This window comes from Crinia signifera, chromosome 7 (genome assembly GCF_055691185.1).
Source record: "Crinia signifera chromosome 7, ASM5569118v1, whole genome shotgun sequence".
In the NCBI taxonomy this organism is placed as follows: domain Eukaryota; kingdom Metazoa; phylum Chordata; class Amphibia; order Anura; family Myobatrachidae; genus Crinia; species Crinia signifera.
In genome coordinates this window covers 175,087,772-175,109,944 of record NC_139223.1, presented here as the reverse complement: position 1 = coordinate 175,109,944, position 22,173 = coordinate 175,087,772, and the positions used below count along the sequence as shown (strand labels likewise).

General features: G+C 48.6%; 1 protein-coding gene across 14 annotated transcripts in view; it reads left to right on the top strand.

Annotated features, from left to right (window-relative positions):
- The window catches only part of MAP2 (microtubule associated protein 2), a 200,299-nt gene that overhangs the window by 97,620 nt on the left and 80,506 nt on the right, over positions 1-22,173 (top strand). For all 14 annotated transcript variants that reach the window (XM_083154442.1, XM_083154441.1, XM_083154436.1 and 11 more), the window contains one exon: positions 16,617-16,693. The gene's annotated coding sequence lies outside the window, so the exon portion shown is untranslated. The remainder of the gene's footprint in view (positions 1-16,616; positions 16,694-22,173) is intronic.

Sequence of the window (22,173 nt, the reverse complement as noted above, 5' to 3'; positions counted from 1 at the left end):
AGACTGCAGACACGACCGGTGCTAATTATGATAAATCCGGCACTCCGAATTCTAGAGCAGAATTGAAGAATCACTTTATGACCGCTGTAGTGAAGACGATGCCTTACTTTTTAATGTCACTACACACACAACAATGCTTTTGTACAATGCTAAAAAGTGGGCAATAGGAAAAGAATAGATATGTCATGCCTAGGATACAAAAAAATAACAATCAGATAACTTTCAGTCAGAGTGGATCATGGAGGGCCCACCAAGGTAGGGGCCTGTGCTTAAGGGGGTGTGGTCAGCCACCAGAGTGGGTGTAGATGCTTGGGCAACCATAAGTCAAATCTTAGTATAGTTTCTATAGGGCAAACTAAGCACCCATGTTTATTGGTGGTCCTGCTTAACCAGGTAACTGATACAGAAGATTTGGAGTAAGGGAAGGGGGCCCTCAGGCTGTAGGGCCCTCTGGGGATTCCCCGGGTATCCCTGAGGGCCAGTCCGCCGCTGCTTTTAGGCCTTCATCAAGCAAGATTCTTACAAATGACCCCACAAAAGATATCTCTTTGTTTAGCCAATGCAAGCAGAGAATGGGACATGGGGAGTAATTAATTTCACACCAGACTGTGACAAATGATGGATCATATTATTAAGTTCCAGATAAGAAGCTTGGAAGCCTGTGGTCTGTTATCTGAGATTTGGTCCAGAGAGGTGACAAGCGCAGAGTACAGTATCATCAAATGCCATAAATCCTTCGGCTAAATTGGTGTCAGAAGTTGTCATACATTATATTCCCAGATCTGTCTCTGACATTTCAAAATTCCCCTTTAGAACCGGAGAACTTTCATGTCTGTCAGACTGTGATCTAAACAGCGAGGGGCCTATTTATTATTAAAGGTTTTCTTTTAAATGCTATTGCATTGTTTAGCGCCGATTTAACGGGGCGGGGTTTAAGAATATCTGTTGCCGGGACAACCATTTCCAATGAAACCGTTTGCTTATAGTAAAGTCATCTCTTCCTGTTTAGCCCGGCGAAACATCATGCGTACAGCAACTGGATACCCGAGCATGCAAAGATGGCAAAGATTCCATGAAAATGCCTGATAAATTGGGTTACGTCACCAAGCTTGAAAAATGGAGTAATATCTTCCATACACTATATTAATGTTGAAAGATTAGTGTTTGATAAAGTGTTTACCTGCACAGATCTTATGATGTCATCACCTGAAGGAAAAAGATAAATCTGAAAGCCATATTATTTATTATTACTAGTTATTGTATATCACCTACATATTCTGCAGCACTTTGTAATCGTTCACATCAGTCCCTGCCCAAGTGGATTTTGCGATCAGCATACCCTGATGGGATGTTGCTATGGGCAACCAATCGGAAACTGCTGCTTATCTATTTAGCACCGCCTAGAAGATAATAGATAGCATCTGATTGGTTGCCCATAGCAACAGCCCACCTTCAATATAACTCCTATCTTAGTAAATAAACACCTATGATTTTAGGATATGGATGGAAGGTCATAACCAACTACAGCAGGGCTGGGCAACACCGTCCCTCCAGATGTTAGTAAACTACACATCCCAGGATGCTTTGCATTAGTTTTGTTATGTGGCCATGCTGAAACTGATGCAAGGCATGCTGGGATGTGTAGTTCACTAACATCTGGAGGGCCGGTGTTGCCCAGCCCTGAACTACAGGTTGAGTATCCCTTATCCGAAATGCTCGGGACCACAAGCATTTTGGATAAGGGATTTTTTCAGATTTGAACATATGTATATATTTTTTCCATACTTACCTGGTCCCCTGGTGGTGCCCCCATGGTCCCCCTATGTCCACAGTGTCCCCCGGGGTCCAAGGCGGGCTTCAGGATCCTCTTCAGCAGCATCTCCGGTCCCAGGGGTGCATTGTGCACAGGCGCTCCGGTGACATCAGCGGGTGTGAGCCCGCGCACTTGCGCAATGCACCCCTGGGACCTGAGATGGGGTGGGGTGTGTGTGTGTGTGTGTGTGTGTGTGGGGGGAAACAAAAAAACACCCCTGAAATATTCTGAAAAACCACAGTTTTCAAAATATTTCGGTTTTTGGAAGACACGGATAAGGGAGACCCGACCTGTATTATCTTTATCTAGACGTTAAATAGGCAACAAAGAAAAAACATTCTTACGGCCGATATTCACTAAGCTGTTTGGTGAATGCAGGTGGTGAGTGACAACAAATGTACTTAACTCTGTGAGTGCCAAGTGAATTTGCCAAAAACAGTGACAGGGAGAGAGAGAAAGAGAGAGAGAGAGGGATAGCATGACAGGAAGAGAGGGAGAGAGAGGGATAGCATGAGAGGGAGAGAGGAGGGGATAGCATGACAGGGAGAGAGAGAGATGGAGAGAGGGAGAGGGGGATAGCGAGACAGGGGGGGAGAGATAGAGAGAGAGGGAGGGATAGCATGACAGGGAGAGAGAGAGAGAGAGAGGGATAGCATGACAGGGAGAGAGAGGGATAGCATGACAGGGAGAGAGGGAGAGGGATAGCATGACAGGGAGAGAGAGAGAGAGGGATAGCATGACAGGGAGAGAGAGAGAGGGATAGCATGACAGGGAGAGAGGGGGGATAGCGTGACAGGGAGAGAGAGAAAGAGAGAGAGAGGGATAGCATGACAGGAAGAGAGGGAGAGAGAGAGAGAGGGATAGCATAACAGGTAGAGAGAGAGAGAGGGATAGCATGACAGTGAGAGAGGGAGAGAGAGGGATAGCATGACAGGTAGAGAGAGAGAGGGATAGCATGACAGGGAGAGAGGGAGAGGGATAGCATGACAGGGAGAGAGAGAGAGAGAGAGAGAGAGGGATAGCATGACAGTGAGAGAGAGAGAGAGAGAGAGAGGGATAGCATGACAGGTAGAGAGAGAGAGGGAGAGAGAGGGATAGCATGACAGGGAGAGAGAGAGAGGGATAGCATGACAGGGAGAGAGAGAGAGAGGGATAGCATGACAGTGAGAGAGGGAGAGAGAGGGATAGCATGACAGGGAGAGAGAGAGAGGGATAGCATGACAGGGAGAGAGGGAGAGAGAGGGATAGCATGACAGGTAGAGAGAGAGAGGGATAGCATGACAGGTAGAGAGAGAGAGGGATAGCATGACAGGGAGAGAGAGAGAGGGATAGCATGACAGGGAGAGAGAGAGAGGGATAGCATGACAGGTAGAGAGAGAGAGGGATAGCATGACAGTGAGAGAGGGAGAGAGAGGGATAGCATGACAGGTAGAGAGAGAGAGGGATAGCATGACAGGGAGAGAGAGAGAGAGAGAGGGATAGCATGACAGGGAGAGAGAGAGAGAGAGAGAGAGAGAGAGAGGGATAGCATGACAGGTAGAGAGAGAGAGGGATAGCATGACAGGTAGAGAGAGAGAGGGATAGCATGACAGTGAGAGAGGGAGAGAGAGGGATAGCATGACAGGTAGAGAGAGAGAGGGATAGCATGACAGGGAGAGAGAGAGAGAGAGAGGGATAGCATGACAGGTAGAGAGAGAGAGGGATAGCATGACAGGTAGAGAGAGAGAGGGATAGCATGACAGGTAGAGAGAGAGAGGGATAGCATGACAGTGAGAGAGGGAGAGAGAGGGATAGCATGACAGGTAGAGAGAGAGAGAGGGATAGCATGACAGTGAGAGAGAGAGAGAGAGAGAGAGAGAGAGAGAGAGAGGGATAGCATGACAGGTAGAGAGAGAGAGAGAGAGGGATAGCATGACAGGGAGAGAGAGAGAGGGATAGCATGACAGGTAGAGAGAGAGAGGGATAGCATGACAGGGAGAGAGAGGGATAGCATGACAGGGAGAGAGAGAGGGATAGCATGACAGGGAGAGAGAGAGGGATAGCATGACAGGGAGAGAGAGGGATAGCATGACAGGGAGAGAGAGAGAGAGAGGGGGATAGCATGACAGGGAGAGAGAGAGAGAGAGGGGGATAGCATGACAGGTAGAGAGAGAGAGAGAGGGGGATAGCGTGACAGTGAGCGAGACACAGGGAGAGAGGGAGAGAGAGGGATAGCGTGACAGTGAGAGAGAGAGGGATAGCATGACAGGTAGAGAGAGAGAGAGGGATAGCATGACAGGTAGAGAGAGAGAGGGATAGCATGACAGGGAGAGAGAGAGAGAGAGGGATAGCATGACAGTGAGAGAGAGAGAGGGATAGCATGACAGGTAGAGAGAGAGAGGGATAGCATGACAGGGAGAGAGAGAGAGAGAGAGAGGGATAGCATGACAGGGGGAGAGAGAGAGAGGGATAGCATGACAGTGAGAGAGAGAGAGGGATAGTATGACAGGGAGAGAGGGAGAGGGATAGCATGACAGGGAGAGAGGGAGAGGGATAGCATGACAGGGAGAGAGGGAGAGAGAGCTAGAGAGGGGGGATAGCGTGACAGGGAGAGAGAGACACACACAGGGAGAGGGGGATAGCGAGACAGGGAGAGAGGGGGAGGGGGATAGCGAGACCGGGAGAGAGAGAGAGGGGGGATAGCGTGACAGGGAGAGAGAGAGATGGAGGGAGAAGGGGAGAGACATGGAGAGGGATAGCGTGACAGGGAGAGAGAGGGAAAGACATGGAGAGAGATAACTTGACAGGGAGAAAGAGAGAGAGGGAGAGACATGGAGAGAGATAGCGTGAGAGAGAGAGAGAGACGGAGAAAGGGAGAGAGAGGGGGAGAGGGGGGATAGTGTGACAGGGAGAGAGAGAGAGGGGATAGTGTGACAGGGAGAGAGAGACGGAGAGAGGGAGAGAGAGAGACATGGAGAGAGATAGCGTGACAGGGAGAGAGAGAGGGAGAGACGGAGAGAGAGAGGGGGGGATAGTGTGACAGGGAGAGAGAGGGAGACGGGGAGAGAGAGAGGGAGAGGGGGATAGCGTGACAGCAAGAGAGAGAGGGGGGGGGGAGACATGGAGAGAGATAGCGTGACAGGGAGAGAGATAGAGAGAGCGAGATAGCCTGAGACAGGGAGAGAGATAGATATAGAGAGAGATAGCGATAGTGTGAGATGGGTAAATAGATAGCATGACAGAGAGAGAGCGTGACACAGGGAGAGAGTGTGACACAGGGAGAGAGCGCGACAGTGGGAGAGAGAGAGCGTGAGATGGGGAGAGAGAGAGATATTGTGAGACAGGGAGAGAGAAAGAGTTGGGGGGTCTTGCTTATATTAATAGCATAAAGGCTTTCTTCATAAGGGAATGGTTTATTATGTCGAAAAAGGTCAGCATGATGAAAAGTTGATGTGGAAAAGGTAAAAAAAAAATACAAAGGAACTGAAGCTAGAGTTTTTGTAGTGGGCGGGGCCTGGGGAATACACGCATTGGGCGTAATCAATGCTCTTTATCGAGCGGTGACAGTGAGCAGTGCTGATTGAGCACCGTCACAGCGTGCAACTGACCCCCCTGCACCCGCCTTTTCCACCTCTCTGGGTTTTTACAGCAATGTGGAAAGGGCGTGTCCGGCCACCAAAACGGCAAGACTTGCGGCTAAATGCAGCGGGCTCCCTGCATTAGCCGCAAACCTTGTCATTTGGGGGAATCCTCATCATCCTCTGACAGCTAGGATTCCTCCGGAGCGTTGAATAGGCTGTTAACGGAGAGGATGGCTTGTTTTCGGCCATCCTCGCCATTTAACCCCCTCGCTGGCGGCATTGAATCCTGCCCATTGTTGTTTTGACTTAAATAGGAGTAGACACATGTACGTATGCCAGGTACACACTAGGGAGTCCACACTGTGGACCCATTGATATTGGTGGCTGCGGGGACCCGGCACAGCGCCAGCAAGTGCTTACACACTTGGCGATGCCAACGGAGGGTGGTGTGACTTTACAGGGTTAACGAGGCCCTGCCTCACCGGTACCGGACAGATAAGGGAGAGGGTCAATAACTACAGGTATGTGCGGGAGCATCACAGTGTGTATCTAGGCTGCAGCCCAGGGGTGTAGGAGGTGTGGAATTATTTTATTGTTTTCGCGGATACCTATTTAAGCCAGATGCTGGATGTCCGATTACAGAGAAAACGTGTATTTCTGGTCATTTACCTGTAAATATTAACTATCATACCAAATATATAAAGTTTGGTGAATTGAAGCATACCGTCAGCATCTATATAGTCATTCTATCATTCTGTATGAGCCTCAAAGCTTTCAGTAGTTAAATCAGTGCAAAGAATGAAATACTGTAAAACCATTGTACGTGTTAAAAGCATTTATGACCCCAGTTGGTCTCCATCACGCAGGTAGGAGGTAGAGGAACCTGCCTTTCCCTCTGTGCCGCTTCCTTTACACTCGCTGCCAGAACATTTTAATAACTATTGGCATAAACAGGGACCTGTATTGTGAGGGAATTTACAATCATGTTTCTTAGTAATTCTCAGAAAGAGCAAAGCAGGGAACACGGTTTATAAGTAAGCTATGTACGAGGATCGTTTGATAAGTGTGGTAAAAAAGCAAGTAAAATACAATGTTATTTGTAGACTTTCTCGGGGGTGATACATGTTTAGTCTTGGTTTTAGATAAATACTGTTTAATAATGCTCCACTATATAATAAACCAGGGCACCCATCTCTGAAGCAGGTTCCGTCCTATGGGGGTGATTCTGGTTGGGTTGCAAAAGCAAAATCCTTCTTTAATAAACAAAGCCATGTGCACTGCAGGTGGGGCAGATGTAACATGTGCAGAGTGTTAGATTTGGTTGAGTAATTTTATTTCTGTGCAGGGTAACAGTTTGAACACACCCCACCCAAATCTAACTCTCTCTGCACATGTTACATCTGCCCCAGCTGCAGTGCAGCATGGTTTTGTCCATTAAAGGACGAGTTTGCTTGTACATCCTGCCACGCTTCACAGTCATACTAAGCTGCCCTTTGCTAAATTTAGAAGAGATTTTGATTAGGCTGCAGGGGAGGGGGGGTATGTTTATGTGGCTGTGTATGATGGTTAGGTACTAGCAGGGAGGGTTAGGCTGCAGGGGAGGGGGGTATGTTTATGTGGCTGTGTATGATGGTTAGGTACTAGCAGGGAGGGTTAGGCTGCAGGGGAGGGGGGGTATGTTTATGTGGCGGAGTATGATGGTTAGGTACTAGCGGAGAGGGTTAGGCTGCAGGGGGGGGGGTATGTTTATGTGGCGGAGTATGATGGTTAGGTACTAGCAGGGAGGGTTAGGCTGCAGGGGAGGGGGGTATGTTTATGTGGCGGAGTATGATGGTTAGGTACTAGCGGAGAGGGTTAGGCTGCAGGGGAGGGGGGGGTATGTTTATGTGGCGGAGTATGATGGTTAGGTACTAGCAGAGAGGGTTAGGCTGCAGGGGAGGGGGGGGTATGTTTATGTGGCGGAGTATGATGGTTAGGTACTAGCAGGGAGGGTTAGGCTGCAGGGGAGGGGGGGGTATGTTTATGTGGCGGAGTAAGATGGTTAGGTACTAGCAGGGAGGGTTAGGCTGCAGGGGAGGGAGGGTATGTTTATGTGGCGGAGTATGATGGTTAGGTACTAGCGGAGAGGGTTAGGCTGCAAGAGGGGGGGGGTATGTTTATGTGGCGGAGTATGATGGTTAGGTACTAGCAGGGAGGGTTAGGCTGCAGGGGAGGGGGGTATGTTTATGTGGCGGAGTATGATGGTTAGGTACTAGCAGGGAGGGTTAGGCTGCAGGGGAGGGGGGTATGTTTATGTGGCGGAGTATGATGGTTAGGTACTAGCGGAGAGGGTTAGGCTGCAGGGGAGGGGGGGTATGTTTAGGTGGCTGTGTATGATGGTTAGGTACTAGCAGGGAGGGTTAGGCTGCAGGGGAGGGGGGGTATGTTTATGTGGCGGAGTATGATGGTTTGGTACTAGCAGGGAGGGTTAGGCTGCAGGGGAGGGAGGGTATGTTTATGTGGCGGAGTATGATGGTTAGGTACTAGCGGAGAGGGTTAGGCTGCAGGGGAGGGGGGTATGTTTATGTGGCGGAGTATGATGGTTAGGTACTAGCAGGGAGGGTTAGGCTGCAGGGGAGGGGGGGTATGTTTATGTGGAGGAGTATGATGGTTAGGTACTAGCGGAGAGGGTTAGGCTGCAGGGGAGGGGGGGTATGTTTATGTGGCTGTGTATGATGGTTAGGTACTAGCAGGGAGGGTTAGGCTGCAGGGGAGGGGGGGTATGTTTATGTGGCGGAGTATGATGGTTAGGTACTAGCGGAGAGGGTTAGGCTGCAGGGGAGGGGGTATGTTTATGTGGCGGAGTATGATGGTTAGGTACTAGCAGGGAGGGTTAGGCTGCAGGGGAGGGGGGTATGTTTATGTGGCGGAGTATGATGGTTAGGTACTAGCGGAGAGGGTTAGGCTGCAGGGGAGGGGGGGGTATGTTTATGTGGCGGAGTATGATGGTTAGGTACTAGCAGAGAGGGTTAGGCTGCAGGGGAGGGGGGGGTATGTTTATGTGGCGGAGTATGATGGTTAGGTACTAGCAGGGAGGGTTAGGCTGCAGGGGAGGGGGGGGGGTATGTTTATGTGGCGGAGTATGATGGTTAGGTACTAGCAGGGAGGGTTAGGCTGCAGGGGAGGGAGGGTATGTTTATGTGGCGGAGTATGATGGTTAGGTACTAGCGGAGAGGGTTAGGCTGCAAGAGGGGGGGGGTATGTTTATGTGGCGGAGTATGATGGTTAGGTACTAGCAGGGAGGGTTAGGCTGCAGGGGAGGGGGGGGTATGTTTATGTGGCGGAGTATGATGGTTAGGTACTAGCAGGGAGGGGTAGGCTGCAGGGGAGGGGGGGTATGTTTATGTGGCGGAGTATGATGGTTAGGTACTAGCAGGGAGGGTTAGGCTGCAGGAGGGGGGGGGTATGTTTATGTGGCGGAGTATGATGGTTAGGTACTAGCGGAGAGGGTTAGGCTGCAGGGGATGGGGGGTATGTTTATGTGGCTGTGTATGATGGTTAGGTACTAGCAGGGAGGGTTAGGCTGCAGGGGAGGGGGGTATGTTTATGTGGCGGAGTATGATGGTTAGGTACTAGCAGGGAGGGTTAGGCTGCAGGGGAGGGGGGGGTATGTTTATGTGGTGGAGTATGATGGTTAGGTACTAGCAGGGAGGGTTAGGCTGCAGGGGGGGGGTATGTTTATGTGGCGGAGTATGATGGTTAGGTACTAGCAGGGAGGGTTAGGCTGCAGGGGGATATGTTTATGTGGTGGAGTATGATGGTTAGGTACTAGCAGGGAGGGTTAGGCTGCAGGGGAGGGGGGGGTATGTTTATGTGGCTGTGTATGATGGTTAGGTACTAGCAGGGAGGGTTAGGCTGCAGGGGAGGGGGGTATTTTTATGTGGCTGTGTATGATGGTTAGGTACTAGCAGGGAGGGTTAGGCTGCAGGGGAGGGGGGGTATGTTTATGTGGTGGAGTATGATGGTTAGGTACTAGCAGGGAGGGTTAGGCTGCAGGAGGGGTAGTTAGAGTACGGCTGTGGAGTGGGAGGGTAAGGGGAGGCCAGGTGAGAGGAATACTAGAGGAGGAAGACAGGGGGAGGAGAGATGCCGGCCAATGGGATTGCCATAAGCAACATTTTATTTTTTATTTTTCCTTTGCCCTGCCTGTGGCTGCTTTGGGGCCCCTATGCGTGTGGGGGACCCCGGGTAGAAATCCACCCAGCCCAGTGGAAAAGATGGCCCTGATATTACTACACTGTACTCCTTGTGTGTTTTTTAGCCGTAGACAAACAAGCCATTTTTTTCGCTAGCACCACAGAGCAGAGTAATGAATGCAGGAACGCCAGGCATGCTGCGGTGTGTGATGTACACAGTGTAACGTACCACAATAGCAATGCAGGGGCCCTGCAAATAGCCATACTTAATACATGTGTAATTTCCCAGCCTTTGTAGCTGGTCCCTCTACATTATATTGTAGGAGAATAGCTGTTACTCTCATGTCCTGATTTACTGACTGTGGAAGCCACAAAACAGTCATTTACCAAACATTACCATTGGGGGTTATAGAGGTCCCTGTTAGTAGATAGTCAGCCTCTGCAATGTGAATAGTCCCCAGCCCTCTGTTTAGATATAACTTGCGCTACCTAACAAGGCGTCACCGCCAACGACTTACCTTACAGAGCCGCTGGCCATGCCCCCACAGCAACGAAAATGGGGCGCTCTTATAGGCCAATCCCCCCTTGCCACTAGTCCACGCCCCCAAAATGTTGGTGTACCTCTTCCTATCACTCCAATGTTCGGAGGTATGTTAGTGTCAGTATTTCAAGATGATAAGAGTTATAGTCTGTGGAAATGTTTTCCCCCTAGACTAGAGATGTGTATACCTTGACAGGAACCTATAACCAGGCAAAGAATCTCAGCGCCGCAGCGGCAGTACAGACTGCGCTCTGCCGAGATAGCGGAGCAACTAGATGACAAGTCTGCTGAAGAAGCGAGCGGACTTGAAGGCAGGGCCCGAGGCATACACAAGGGCCTGATGCATTACACTGTGTCAGGTCCTTGTACACTACAGTACAGTAACACGCACAGCCCGCACTGCACTGCATCACGTCCTTGTACACTACAGTACTGTAACACACACAACCCGCACAGCACAGCCTCAGGTCCTTGTACACTACAGTACTGTAACACACACAACCCGCACAGCACAGCCTCAGGTCCTTGTACACTACAGTACTGTAACACACACAGCCCGCACTGCACAGCCTCAGGTCCTTGTACACTACAGTACTGTAACACACACAGCCCGCACTGCACAGCCTCAGGTCCTTGTACATTACAGTACTGTAACACACACACAGCCCGCACTGCACAGCCTCAGGTCCTTGTACACTACAGTACTGTAACACACACAGCCCGCACTGCACTGCCTCAGGTCCTTGTACACTACAATACTGTAACACACACAACCCGCACTGCACTGCCTCAGGTCCTTGTACACTACAGTACTAGAACACACACAGCCCGCACTGTACTGCGTCAGGTTCTTGTACACTACAGTACTGTAACACACACAGCCCGCACTGCACTGCCTCAGGTCCTTGTACACTACAGTACTGTAACACACACAACCCGCTCTGCCTCAGGTCCTTGTACACTACAGTACTGTAACACACACACAGCCCGCACTGCACAGCCTCAGGTCCTTGTACACTACAGTACTGTAACACACACACAGCCCGCACTGCACAGCCTCAGGTCCTTGTACACTACAGTACTGTAACACACATAGCCCGCACTGCACTGCCTCAGGTCCTTGTACACTACAGTACTGTAACACACATAGCTGGGCATTAATATAGAATCTATATATAGATCCTATTTGCAATGAAATGAAATTCCAGGTGGTAATGGACGGTCTCGCTGCTGAGACACAGCAAGGCAGGCATCGAGATACATAGGCATGCCCGGCTGTGCCTCTGCAGTGCGACCGTCCATTACCCCCCAGGAATTTCACTTTTACCCCATTTGGGGTAATTTACCCCTCTTCCCTGACCACTGTCCTACAAGCCCAAGCTGAATGTACTGGGCATTCGCTACAATATATTAACACAATCTCTGTACCATAATTTTAGTGTATTAATATTTATAGAACCATCTTTTATCTTCTTCCAGAAATGACAGAAATGTGATAACATTAACAGTTCGGCTTAGCAGTAGGCTTACGGTGGGAGGGTTCTGGTGTGTGACATTGTGACCTGTGCACACATCACACCTCATGCAGCACAAAGGCTGCAGCGCATGCTGCATCTGCTGAGCCCAGATTCAATTTGGGAGAGATTAGTAAATGTAATAGGAATTATGGGTAATACTATGCAAATGAGCATGAAATCCAGAGGAGGTAATTGATGCCAGCTTTAAATTCTGGAGCTTAACTATAGACGCGCTGGGGCAAAGTGTAGGCTGTAAAACGATGTTTGCACACACCCACGTGCATAAAAAGCATCATATCGGATATATATATATATCCTCCCTGTGTATAATGCCAGCTTCAGCTGCCACCACATCTCTAGCACCACTATACCCTGCCTGTGTATAGTGCCAGCTTCAGCTGCCACCACATCTCTACCACCACCTATACCCTGCCTGTGTGTAATGCCCACTTCAGCTGCCCCCACATCTCTACCACCACCTATACCCTGACTGTGTGTAATGCCCACTTCAGCTGCCACCACATCTCTACCACCACCTATACCCTGCCTGTGTGTAATGCCCACTTCAGCTGCCACCACATCTCTACCACCACCTATACCCTGCCTGTGTATAATGCCCACTTCAGCTGCCACCACATCTCTACCACCACCTATACCCTGCCTGTGTGTAATGCCCACTTCAGCTGCCACCACATCTCTACCACCACCTATACCCTGCCTGTGTATAATGCCCACTTCAGCTGCCACCACATCTCTACCACTACCTATATCCTGCCTGTGTGTAACGCCCACTACAGCTGCCACCACATCTCTACCACTACCTATACCCTGCCTGTGTGTAACGCCCACTACAGCTGCCACCACATCTCTACCACTACCTATATCCTGCCTGTGTGTAATTCCCACTTCAGCTGCCACCACATCTCTACCACTACCTATACCCTGCCTGTGTGTAATGCCCACTTCAGCTGCCACCACATCTCTACCACCACCTATACCCTGCCTGTGTATAATGCCCACTTCAGTTGCCACCACATCTCTACCACCACCTATATCCTGCCTGTGTATAATGCCCACTTCAGCTGCCACCACATCTCTACCACCACCTATATCCTGCCTGTGTGTAATGCCCACTTCAGCTGCCACCACATCTCTACCACCACCTATACCCTGCCTGTGTATAATGCCCACTTCAGCTGCCACCACATCTCTACCACCACCTATACCCTACCTGTGTATAATGCCGGCTTCAGCTGCCACCACATCTCTACCACTACCTATATCCTGCCTGTGTGTAATTCCCACTTCAGCTGCCACCACATCTCTACCACTACCTATATCCTGCCCGTGTATAATGCCCACTTCAGCTGCCACCACATCTCTACCACCACCTATATCCTGCCTGTGTATAATGCCCACTTCAACTGCCACCACATTTCAAAATCTAAGACCAAACCTTTTATACTGGTGTAGGCTGGTAATATTATTGTACAGTACCTATGTGATGCGTGTTCCTCCACCGTGACCCCAGCAGTTAGCCTTAAAGTCTCTATTTCTCCATAGTGCTTACTACCTAATAGCTGTTTCCCTAGAGATCTGGCTGTGGGAAATTGCAGTCTCAGGACACCTCGCTGAGGGATGATGCCTTTGTCATTTCCATGCTACGCCTCCACCCGCAGCACCAGGCTGGGATTTAGGGCAGAGCTGCATTTACCCAATGACAAAGCTGTGTCTCCTCTCCAAGGAAGGAGCAGTGGATGCAGTCTTCTAAACAGACAATGACCATTTTGAATAAAGCCTTAGGGAGATATTTACTAAACAGCTGCTTTGTGCGTGGTTTCCACAGATTGCATGTGGTTTTATGATAGGGGAAATCAAACTTTTAAGTTTGAGGTTCGAATTTATAGTGCATGCTAGTTCCACCACAAGTGCCAGCATACAGTTCGATCGATGTAAGGCTTTGCCTGGTAAAGGTGCGCTGTAGTAAATCTTTCACCAACCGGATACTTTCTGTAGGCATCAGTTGTAATAGTGACACCTGCAGGAAAATAGATGGTACTGTACTTGAAGACAAATATAATTCTCTAAAGTAGCTCATTAAATATAATCCAAGGAACCAGCGTGCTGCCAAAAGTTTGGTCATTTTTAATTTGTGGCGTCCAATTATTTTCCATACATGCATAAGGCAGTATCAACAAGGTTACATTCACATCTGCTAACTGAAGGGACCAGGTCCCTCTTTTTACAATTCAGTGCACCAACACGAGATCATCTTTAGGATTATGAGGAGGGAGATAACAAGAGAAATTACCGCCCTACACAGCCTAATGTATACGATGATATGCGCATGTTCAAACCCCGGGAGCCAACGTCTTTGGTGAGTTTCACTATCGCCAGACCGTCCGCTCATTGGCGGGTGGTAAGAGGGCAGACAGGGGGCGGAACTGGGGAACCCCCAGTGTTTCACGAATGTGCCCATAAAAATGCTGGGCGTACTCCTGCAGACGCAGGTGTGCCGATACCTGCTTGGGCAGGTGGGATTCAATGTGCTGCGTGCCAATCGGCAAAAAGGGGGGCGTGTCCGCTTAAACGCACGTAGATTATCGAGATACGGCTGTAATCGCGACAATTTACGGCCGTTCTCGGCAAAACGGGCCCAACAGCTTTTAAAGATGGCCCCCGTTCTGTCGCTCTGTCTTTTCAATGCTGTCGGGCAAGACAGCATTGAATAGGGGCACCCTACTATTTCCCCTGTCGAAAATAGTGGCGGGTATTGAATATCCCCCACAGTCTGGTGGAGGATCTGGGTGTAAATTGATGAAGCATGTTTCTGGTGCTTTTTTTTGTTTTTTTTTGCCATCATTTCTTTCCCCACAAAATGAATACTGTCTAGAATTTATAGATTGGGAAGACTATGTTACCGATTTGCTTCGTTTGACTTTTCCAAGTTAATGTTGAATGCACTTGTTGGTGTGTTCCCCGCTCTCTTGTCACTATGAAGTCATGGGACGGCCCTTGATGACTATAGGTAAACAAAACATATATTAAACATGTGAGGGAAATGTGTTACATGGCATTTGTTCTGAATAATGTGCCCGTCGGTGACGTTCTGTTGAAGTAAATCTCCTTGGATACTGACAGATATAGGCTAGCCGTACCCTAAGGCCGGGGATACGTGTCTGGGAATAAGTTATCTCTGCAGTTATATCTGACTGTCTCTGCATAAACAGAAAACAGCATACGCCACACAGCGATATAGTGGATGAGACCGCCCACCCGCTATGTTAGAGATACAGGGGGGGAATTTACTAAGATGGGCAACCAATCACATTCTATCGCTTAACTTCTAGAAGGTGCAATATAAATAAGAAGTAGATTCTGATTGGTTGCCCATAGCAACATCTAATGTGAACTAGAAGTCCCATCTTAATACATTTTCCCCACAGTGTTTAAATCAGGGTTGCCGACCCTCCCGGAATTTCCGGGAGTCTCCCGAAAATTGGGACGGCCTCCCGGCCCCCCGGAAGGGTGGGCAACCCTCCCGGATTCAGGGGGGACCCCCCGCTGTCCCCCGGATCGCGCCATTAAAATGACGCAATCCTCGGGTCTCAGAGGAGGGGGCGGAGCTAAAACGGCACAATCGCATCATTTTAGCCCCGCCCCCTCCACTGAGATCCGTGAATTTGGTGTTTTACCATCATGGGGCGGGGCTTAGTGATGTCACGCATAAGCCCCGCCCCCTGAGCGGCTGCTGAAACTCTCCTCTCCGGGCTTCTCCCGGAGAGGAGAATAATAAAGTCGGCAACCCTGGTTTAAATTGTATTGCTTATACTCAGGCGCACACACCTGCAAACACACTCATCCGAACACACACTCATCCAAACACACACACACACTCATCCAAACATAAACACACACACAAATCTAAATCCAAACACACACACACACTCACACTCATCCAAACATAAACACACACACATTCATCCAAACAAACACACACACACTCATCCAAACATAAACACGGATTAGGTATGAAATCCAGACGGTCAGAATCCCGACATTTAAAATCCCGACAAGGTCAAAATCCCGACTTTTAAAATCCCGACAAGGTCAAAATCCCGACATTTAAAATCCCGACAAGGTCAAAATACCGACATATAGAATGTACAGGTGAAATAGTTAACATGACTTTGTCGACAGGTCGCGAGGTCGACATGGGTTTTTTTACACTGTTTTTTTTTACCCGAATGTCGACACGGTGAACATGGACACAGTTGGAAGTGATCCGCAGCCCCTCGCATCGTTCGCCATGCTTCGGGCACGGTGCCTCGCTGCGCTCGGCACACTAAACCCATGTCGACCTCGCGTCCTGTCGACAGAAAGTCATGTTGACTGTTTCACCTGTACATTCTATATGTCGGTATTTTGACCTTGTCGGGATTTTAAATGTCAGGATTTTGACCTTGTCCGGATTTTGTCCTTGTCGGTATTTTGACCCTGTTGGGATTTTGACCGTCGGGGTTTTGACTGCATCCCATAAACACACACACAAATGGAGACAGCGACGTTGTTCTGTGAATCAGTGTTAGCGTCAGATGTGCTAAAAAGTTATAAAGTGGAGAGTGATAAACAACCAGCCAATCAGCTCATAACTGTCATTTTTCAACCACACAGCCTGTAACATAACAGTTAGGAGCTGACTGGCTGGTAGTTTATCACTCTCCACTTTATCACATTTCGCCTATTACATCTGGCCCATAATGAGTATTCAGCCCTGACCTCAGTAGGAGACATATGTAGACCAGTATCGCTGAAGCTTTCCCAGTATCTGTAGTGAACGGATAATCTGCAATGTGACCAATGCCGGCTCTGCCAGTGGTACGGTTACGGTATAGCCACCTTCACCTCATTATGTGGGCAGCTACAGCAGCGAATGCTCTTTGGATGAAAGACTGTGAACTGCGCAACAAAACTAATTCCTACTTTTATCCCGTGTTCCGGTGTTGCTAGGTGACGCGCTTTTGATATCTGCAGTTCTACAGAGTTCGACTCTTCATCCGGAAGAAGGACACTGACTACAGCAAGGGGTAAGTCTGTATTTGTGCCTGCTGATCCCTCATCATGAGTCATTATCACCAGAGGTGTCTAATTATATTCTCACAATCCATCACGTGTCCAACCCACTCAGGCTTCCATACGTGTGTGATATCGCTCTTATGGAGGCCATTGTCGCTTGTAGTCCTGTCATTTGCATTTCTTTCAATTACATCAGCGTCTCTACACCTTCAGCTTTTTCTACCTGGATGGTAACCATGGGCCTCATTCAGACCTGTTAGGAAAAAAACATGCTGCACTGCAGGTGGGGCAGATGTAACAGGTGCAGAGAGAGTTAGATTTTGGGGGGAGTTATTTTGTTTCTGTGCCGGGTAAATACTGGCTACTTTATTCTTTACACTGCATTTTAGATTTCAGTTTGATCACACCCCACCCAAATCTAATGGTGCCCATACACTGCCTGCGACGTCTCGCAGCAGTGTACGGACACCCGATGGACTGCAAGCCGCCGGGTCCTTCCGGCGGCAGGGACACATGCGATCCGTTGTGATGGATAGCATGCGTCACTGCTTAGCGCCCGTCCCAGAACGGGTGGTCGGACGGCCAGCCGGTCCGACCACCTAGTCGGGTCCGATGCGCACGGGACCGCGCATCGGACCCGACTACATGTCAGGGAGAGGCGATTTGGTCCGATTTAACGGGCCGATTGGTCGCAATCGGCCAAAATCGGACCAAATCGCCTTGATGTATGCCCAGCATAACTCTTTCTGCACATGTTGCATCTGCCCCACCTGCAGTTTAGCATGGTACTGTCCATCTACAAAAAGTGCAGCCTTGCCAACAGGACTGTATTACGCCCTATGGCAATTGCATAATGCAGAATGACTAGCAGTAAGAGGCTTTGCTATGGAGCCGTGGATAAATAAATGATCATACAGCGATCTGGTCCATTGTCTGTATACTTAGTCCGACCCGTGTAGAGAACATTCTAAAACTAACAGACATAACAATTTGAGTTATGTGTCGTATAATATGAAAAAGTTACGTGTGCGATTTTAAAGGGGCTTGTTAATAATTATCTGGTATCTGAGCCAATAATTATAATTTATTACCACTGCGATAAGAAATTAAAGAATATCCGGATATATTAAAAATCACATACAGGGATCGGTGCTCGACAGGGTCATTAAGTTGACACAAGCATTAGGTCAACATGGGGAAGGTTGACAGTCAAAGAGTCGACATGAAGTTTTTCACTTTTTTGTCCCGAATGTCGACACAGTCGACATGGACACCGAAAAGCAGCACCGCTTGCCATGCTTCAGGCACAGTGCCTCGCTATGCTCGGCACACTATTTTATTCTCCCACCACACCCTAGTGGATGGTAGGGCATGAAATACCGCCTGTCGGCACATGTCGGCTCAAAAAAAAAGGTGAAAAACCCCATGTCGACCTTTTGACTGTCAACCTTCCCCATGTCGATCAACACTTGTGTTGACCTAATGACCCTGTCGACCTAAACTATGTCAACCTTCAGTCATGTTGACCTTCCGGCATGTTGACCTAGTGGTGTTGACCTAACGCTTGTAGACCTAGTGTTACGTATCCCATATGAAGATGGCATTAGTTGCTTGGTAAATTTGGCAATAAAGTAGCCCCCAATGAATTATTAATATTATTATTGTTTATTTATATGGTGCCACAAAGGTTCTGCAGTGCCTGACAATACATAAATGAGCAAAAACAGATAACAAATTACAGTACAAGACAGTTTAGGACAAGTACATGGTTAATATGGATAGTTGCATCAGGGGATAGGACACTGAAGCAATCATCAGGGTGGCAGAGGTTTATATATTCTAAGAAAGGCGCATGAGGAGAGAGGGCCCTGCCCGTGAGAGCTTACATTCTCCATATCTGCTGCAGTTCTCTGTACATACATTAGATGGAAACTTAATATTAGTGGGTCTGGAGATGTAATTAACCATTAGAAAAGTAATGTGCAAGCAGGGCTGTTGACAGCTGGGCCGGGCCCCAGTACTGGGAGAGGGTGTGGCTATCACAGGGAGGTGTGGTTTGGCCCCGTTTTTACTAGCAGTATAAAAATATGCTACGCAAAATGTGCATCTGTGTCGCCTAGAGGGTGGTACCGGTGGTTAGCCAGAGTGGTAGATGTGGGGGTGGGGGGGTGGGGGGGGGTAGTAGAGTGCAAATACATCCCCCATTGCACAGCACACATAAAGCGAGAGAACTGACTGCTGACATTTCTCTATGACATTGCTGTCCATGATGGAGGGATGGGACAAGCCCCTATTGGGCCCCTTGAACATACCCGGGCCCAGGTAAAAAGCCGTTAATGATTATATTTGCAGAGTTACTCTAGATGCATCTGCTGCATGATGTTAAGGCCCCCTTACATTAGTCCGACTTGTCCTGGGGACAAGTCGGACCTGATTTCCCCTGCAGCTCCCCGGGAGGGGGACACACGATTAGACACTTGATGTGCCAAGTTTTGCATATGTCAAATCGCATGGATTTATCATATGCAGTCCCGGGGAGCTGCAGGAGGAGGGACTTGAGACTGGCTGGGCGGGGGGAGCTGTTGCGGAGAGTCGGGCAGGGGTGGAAGCCGTGCGGGGGACGGCAGCGGGCAGGGGATGCCGGCTAATAGACAGCCGGGCGGAGGGAACAGGGTGATGTGGCATAGGGAGCCGGGCAGGTGAGGAAGGTGATGCCCAGGCTCCGAGTCACAGTGCCAGCGGGAGCAGGGCGCCTGGCGCCGGGCAGGAGAAGACGCTGGTTGCCGGGCAGCGGCGGGAGGAGCAGACAGCAGAGCACTCTGGCTGAGAGAGGTCTCAGCCAATCAATGGCTTCCTATTCATCTGTATGGGCTTTTTTTTTCCAAGTGCTCTGCTGTCTGCTCCTCCTGCTGCTGCCCGGGCAGCCAGCGTCTTCTCCTCCCCTGCGCCGGGCATCCTGCTCCCGCTGGCACTGTGCGTCTGAGGGCAACAGCTTCCTCACCTGCCCGGCTCCCTACGCCACCTCCCCCTGTTCCCTCCGCCCGGCTGTGTATTACCCGGCATCCCCCGCCCGCACGGCTCCGGGCTGCACATAAGATTTAGCAAATCTTATGCGCAGCCCGTCCGACCTCCCGACTCCGATCCGATGCGCACGGGACCGCACATCGGGTCGGACCGGATGTCTACAAGTGCGATTTGGGCCGATTTCACGCCCCCGATTCATCCAAATCGTATAAGGGCCTTTAGCTGTAAGATTCCCATACCTTCAGGCATTTGCAATAGAGGACTCGTATGAATTGTGTCTTCCCTATAACAATTGGAAGTGATATATTGCATTTTCCCTAAAACCATCAGTCCTGCTACATTCTTGCTGACGTTTGCTAGATCCTCACCTCCTGACACATATTTCGTGACACATGACTCCGGTTACACCTGGTGCCTGACAGCAGGTATTCCTCTAATAGCACAAAGCTGCTGAGTTTAGTCTTTCTGGACACAGAGCCCAATTATATGCACAGTGTTTGCCCAGGGTGAGTAAATACCCTTATTAATAGACTCTTTCATTGTGATTCAATTGCAGCGATTGCCGTGCAAAAGGTCTCACTGCAGAGCCTATGAGTGAGCTGAAATGCTGCATTGCAGTCGCTGTTCTAAGCAATAACTATTTAATTGCTGGCTAGTAATGCAGGGAAGAGATCCCCTCTCCCAGAGCACCTCTGCTCGGGGGGGAACTGTTACCTGCGTACAGGACTATAATCATACGCATTATTCATGAGGACAGCATGTGGATGTGAATTATCTTCTGCATTATTATATCTTATTATTTCAGATAAATTGGACACAAGAGATTCATGATATTTGGTAGTTTTCGGTCTGGCAGATAAATCTCAATATACTTGTCCCGGTTAGAAGGATGCATATCTGTCAATTACTGTGAGGGGAGGGGGGGGGGGCAGTTAGGGTTAAGCTGTTGGAGGGGTGGGTTAGGATGTGGGTAATGGTTAAAATACTGTACCAGAGGGAATTGAGTCATCTGCCACCAGGCTCCTGCTCTTAAGGGGGAACCTCTACTCACCTGCAAGTTTGATTTAGTTAATTGAAGCTGTCTATATTGGTTCTGTGGTTGGCGCCCCCTCCTAGCAGGACAATAGATGTCACTGTCTTTATTCTAAACATAATTTTTGAAAGTGACCTGTCTTACTGTACTGACTTACTTGTATTAGAACCCATCCATGACCTTTCTTACTGGAGGCAGACACCTTACTGATTAGACCCGTATTAGAACCCATGACCTGTCTTACTGGAGGCAGACACCTTCCTGATTGAGCGATTTGGGTGACACCGATATTTACCTTATATAGTTGTGATCATTTCTTTCTTCCGTTTCCTGCTTTGTACAGTTGACACCTAACAATGAGAACGTTTGTAAATACACATTTATATTATATCTCTGTGTTGTTTCCTAACAGTTTGTAAATGTGCAATAAATCATTGCAAGCAATCAGCATTTCGCTCTGGTTTGACAGCACAAGTTAGACAGTGAAAGCAAATGTATTATTAGTTGACAGCGTATCCATTTGTTTTGGTTGCCAAGAGCAACACCATCTTTCATTGCACCAGTTCTATTACGTTGTCAATATATTGTTTGCCAGTCACTGGTGGTCAGACTCTGGGGGAAATTTACTAAAGGAAATTTGTAAAAAATAGGTGTATTTGTATCCAGAAATACACTTATTTTTGACATTTACTATCCCAAAAATACGGCAATTCGTATTCGTATTGATAGCACATCAATATGAATACGAATTGCTGTATTTTCGGTATAGTAAATGTCAAAAATAAGTGTATTTCTGGATACAAATACACCTATTTTTTACAAATTTCCTTTAGTAAATTTCCCCCTTACTATCCCGAAAATATGGCAATTCGTATTCGTATTGATGTGCTATCAATACGAATACGAATTGCCGTATTTTCGGGATAGTAAATGTAAAAAAAAAATGTATTTCTAAATACAAATACACCTATTTTTTACAAATTTTCTTTAGTAAATTTCCCCCTCTGTGTCTGGATTCGTGTGCCCCTTAATTTGCATAAGCATGGCAGGGAGCGTAAAAATTGCTAAGCAAAGGGTGCCGCATTGTTCCCTCTGATATACAGAAGAGCCTCACCAGGCTGACTCATTACTCGGAGCATCTGATAATTGTGGTGGTGCACTTGGGATTGGTGGTGCACTCTCAAGGCTGTTCCTTGCCATGCATACATGTATACACAATGGTTCTTGGACTGTGTACCAGATGACAATCGGCAGAGACTTCCCACCCTCAGGGCACTGTGCAATAAATAAATCACCCATAACAACTTGGGTATTGTGCCCCTACCCCAAATCTTCCAGCAGCCCCAGGGCTAGAGTCTGGGCTGATTTCTACTATAGCATTCAACGCAGGAGTGGTGCCCCCTTGTACGGTGAAGACCAGTACCAAGCTAATGT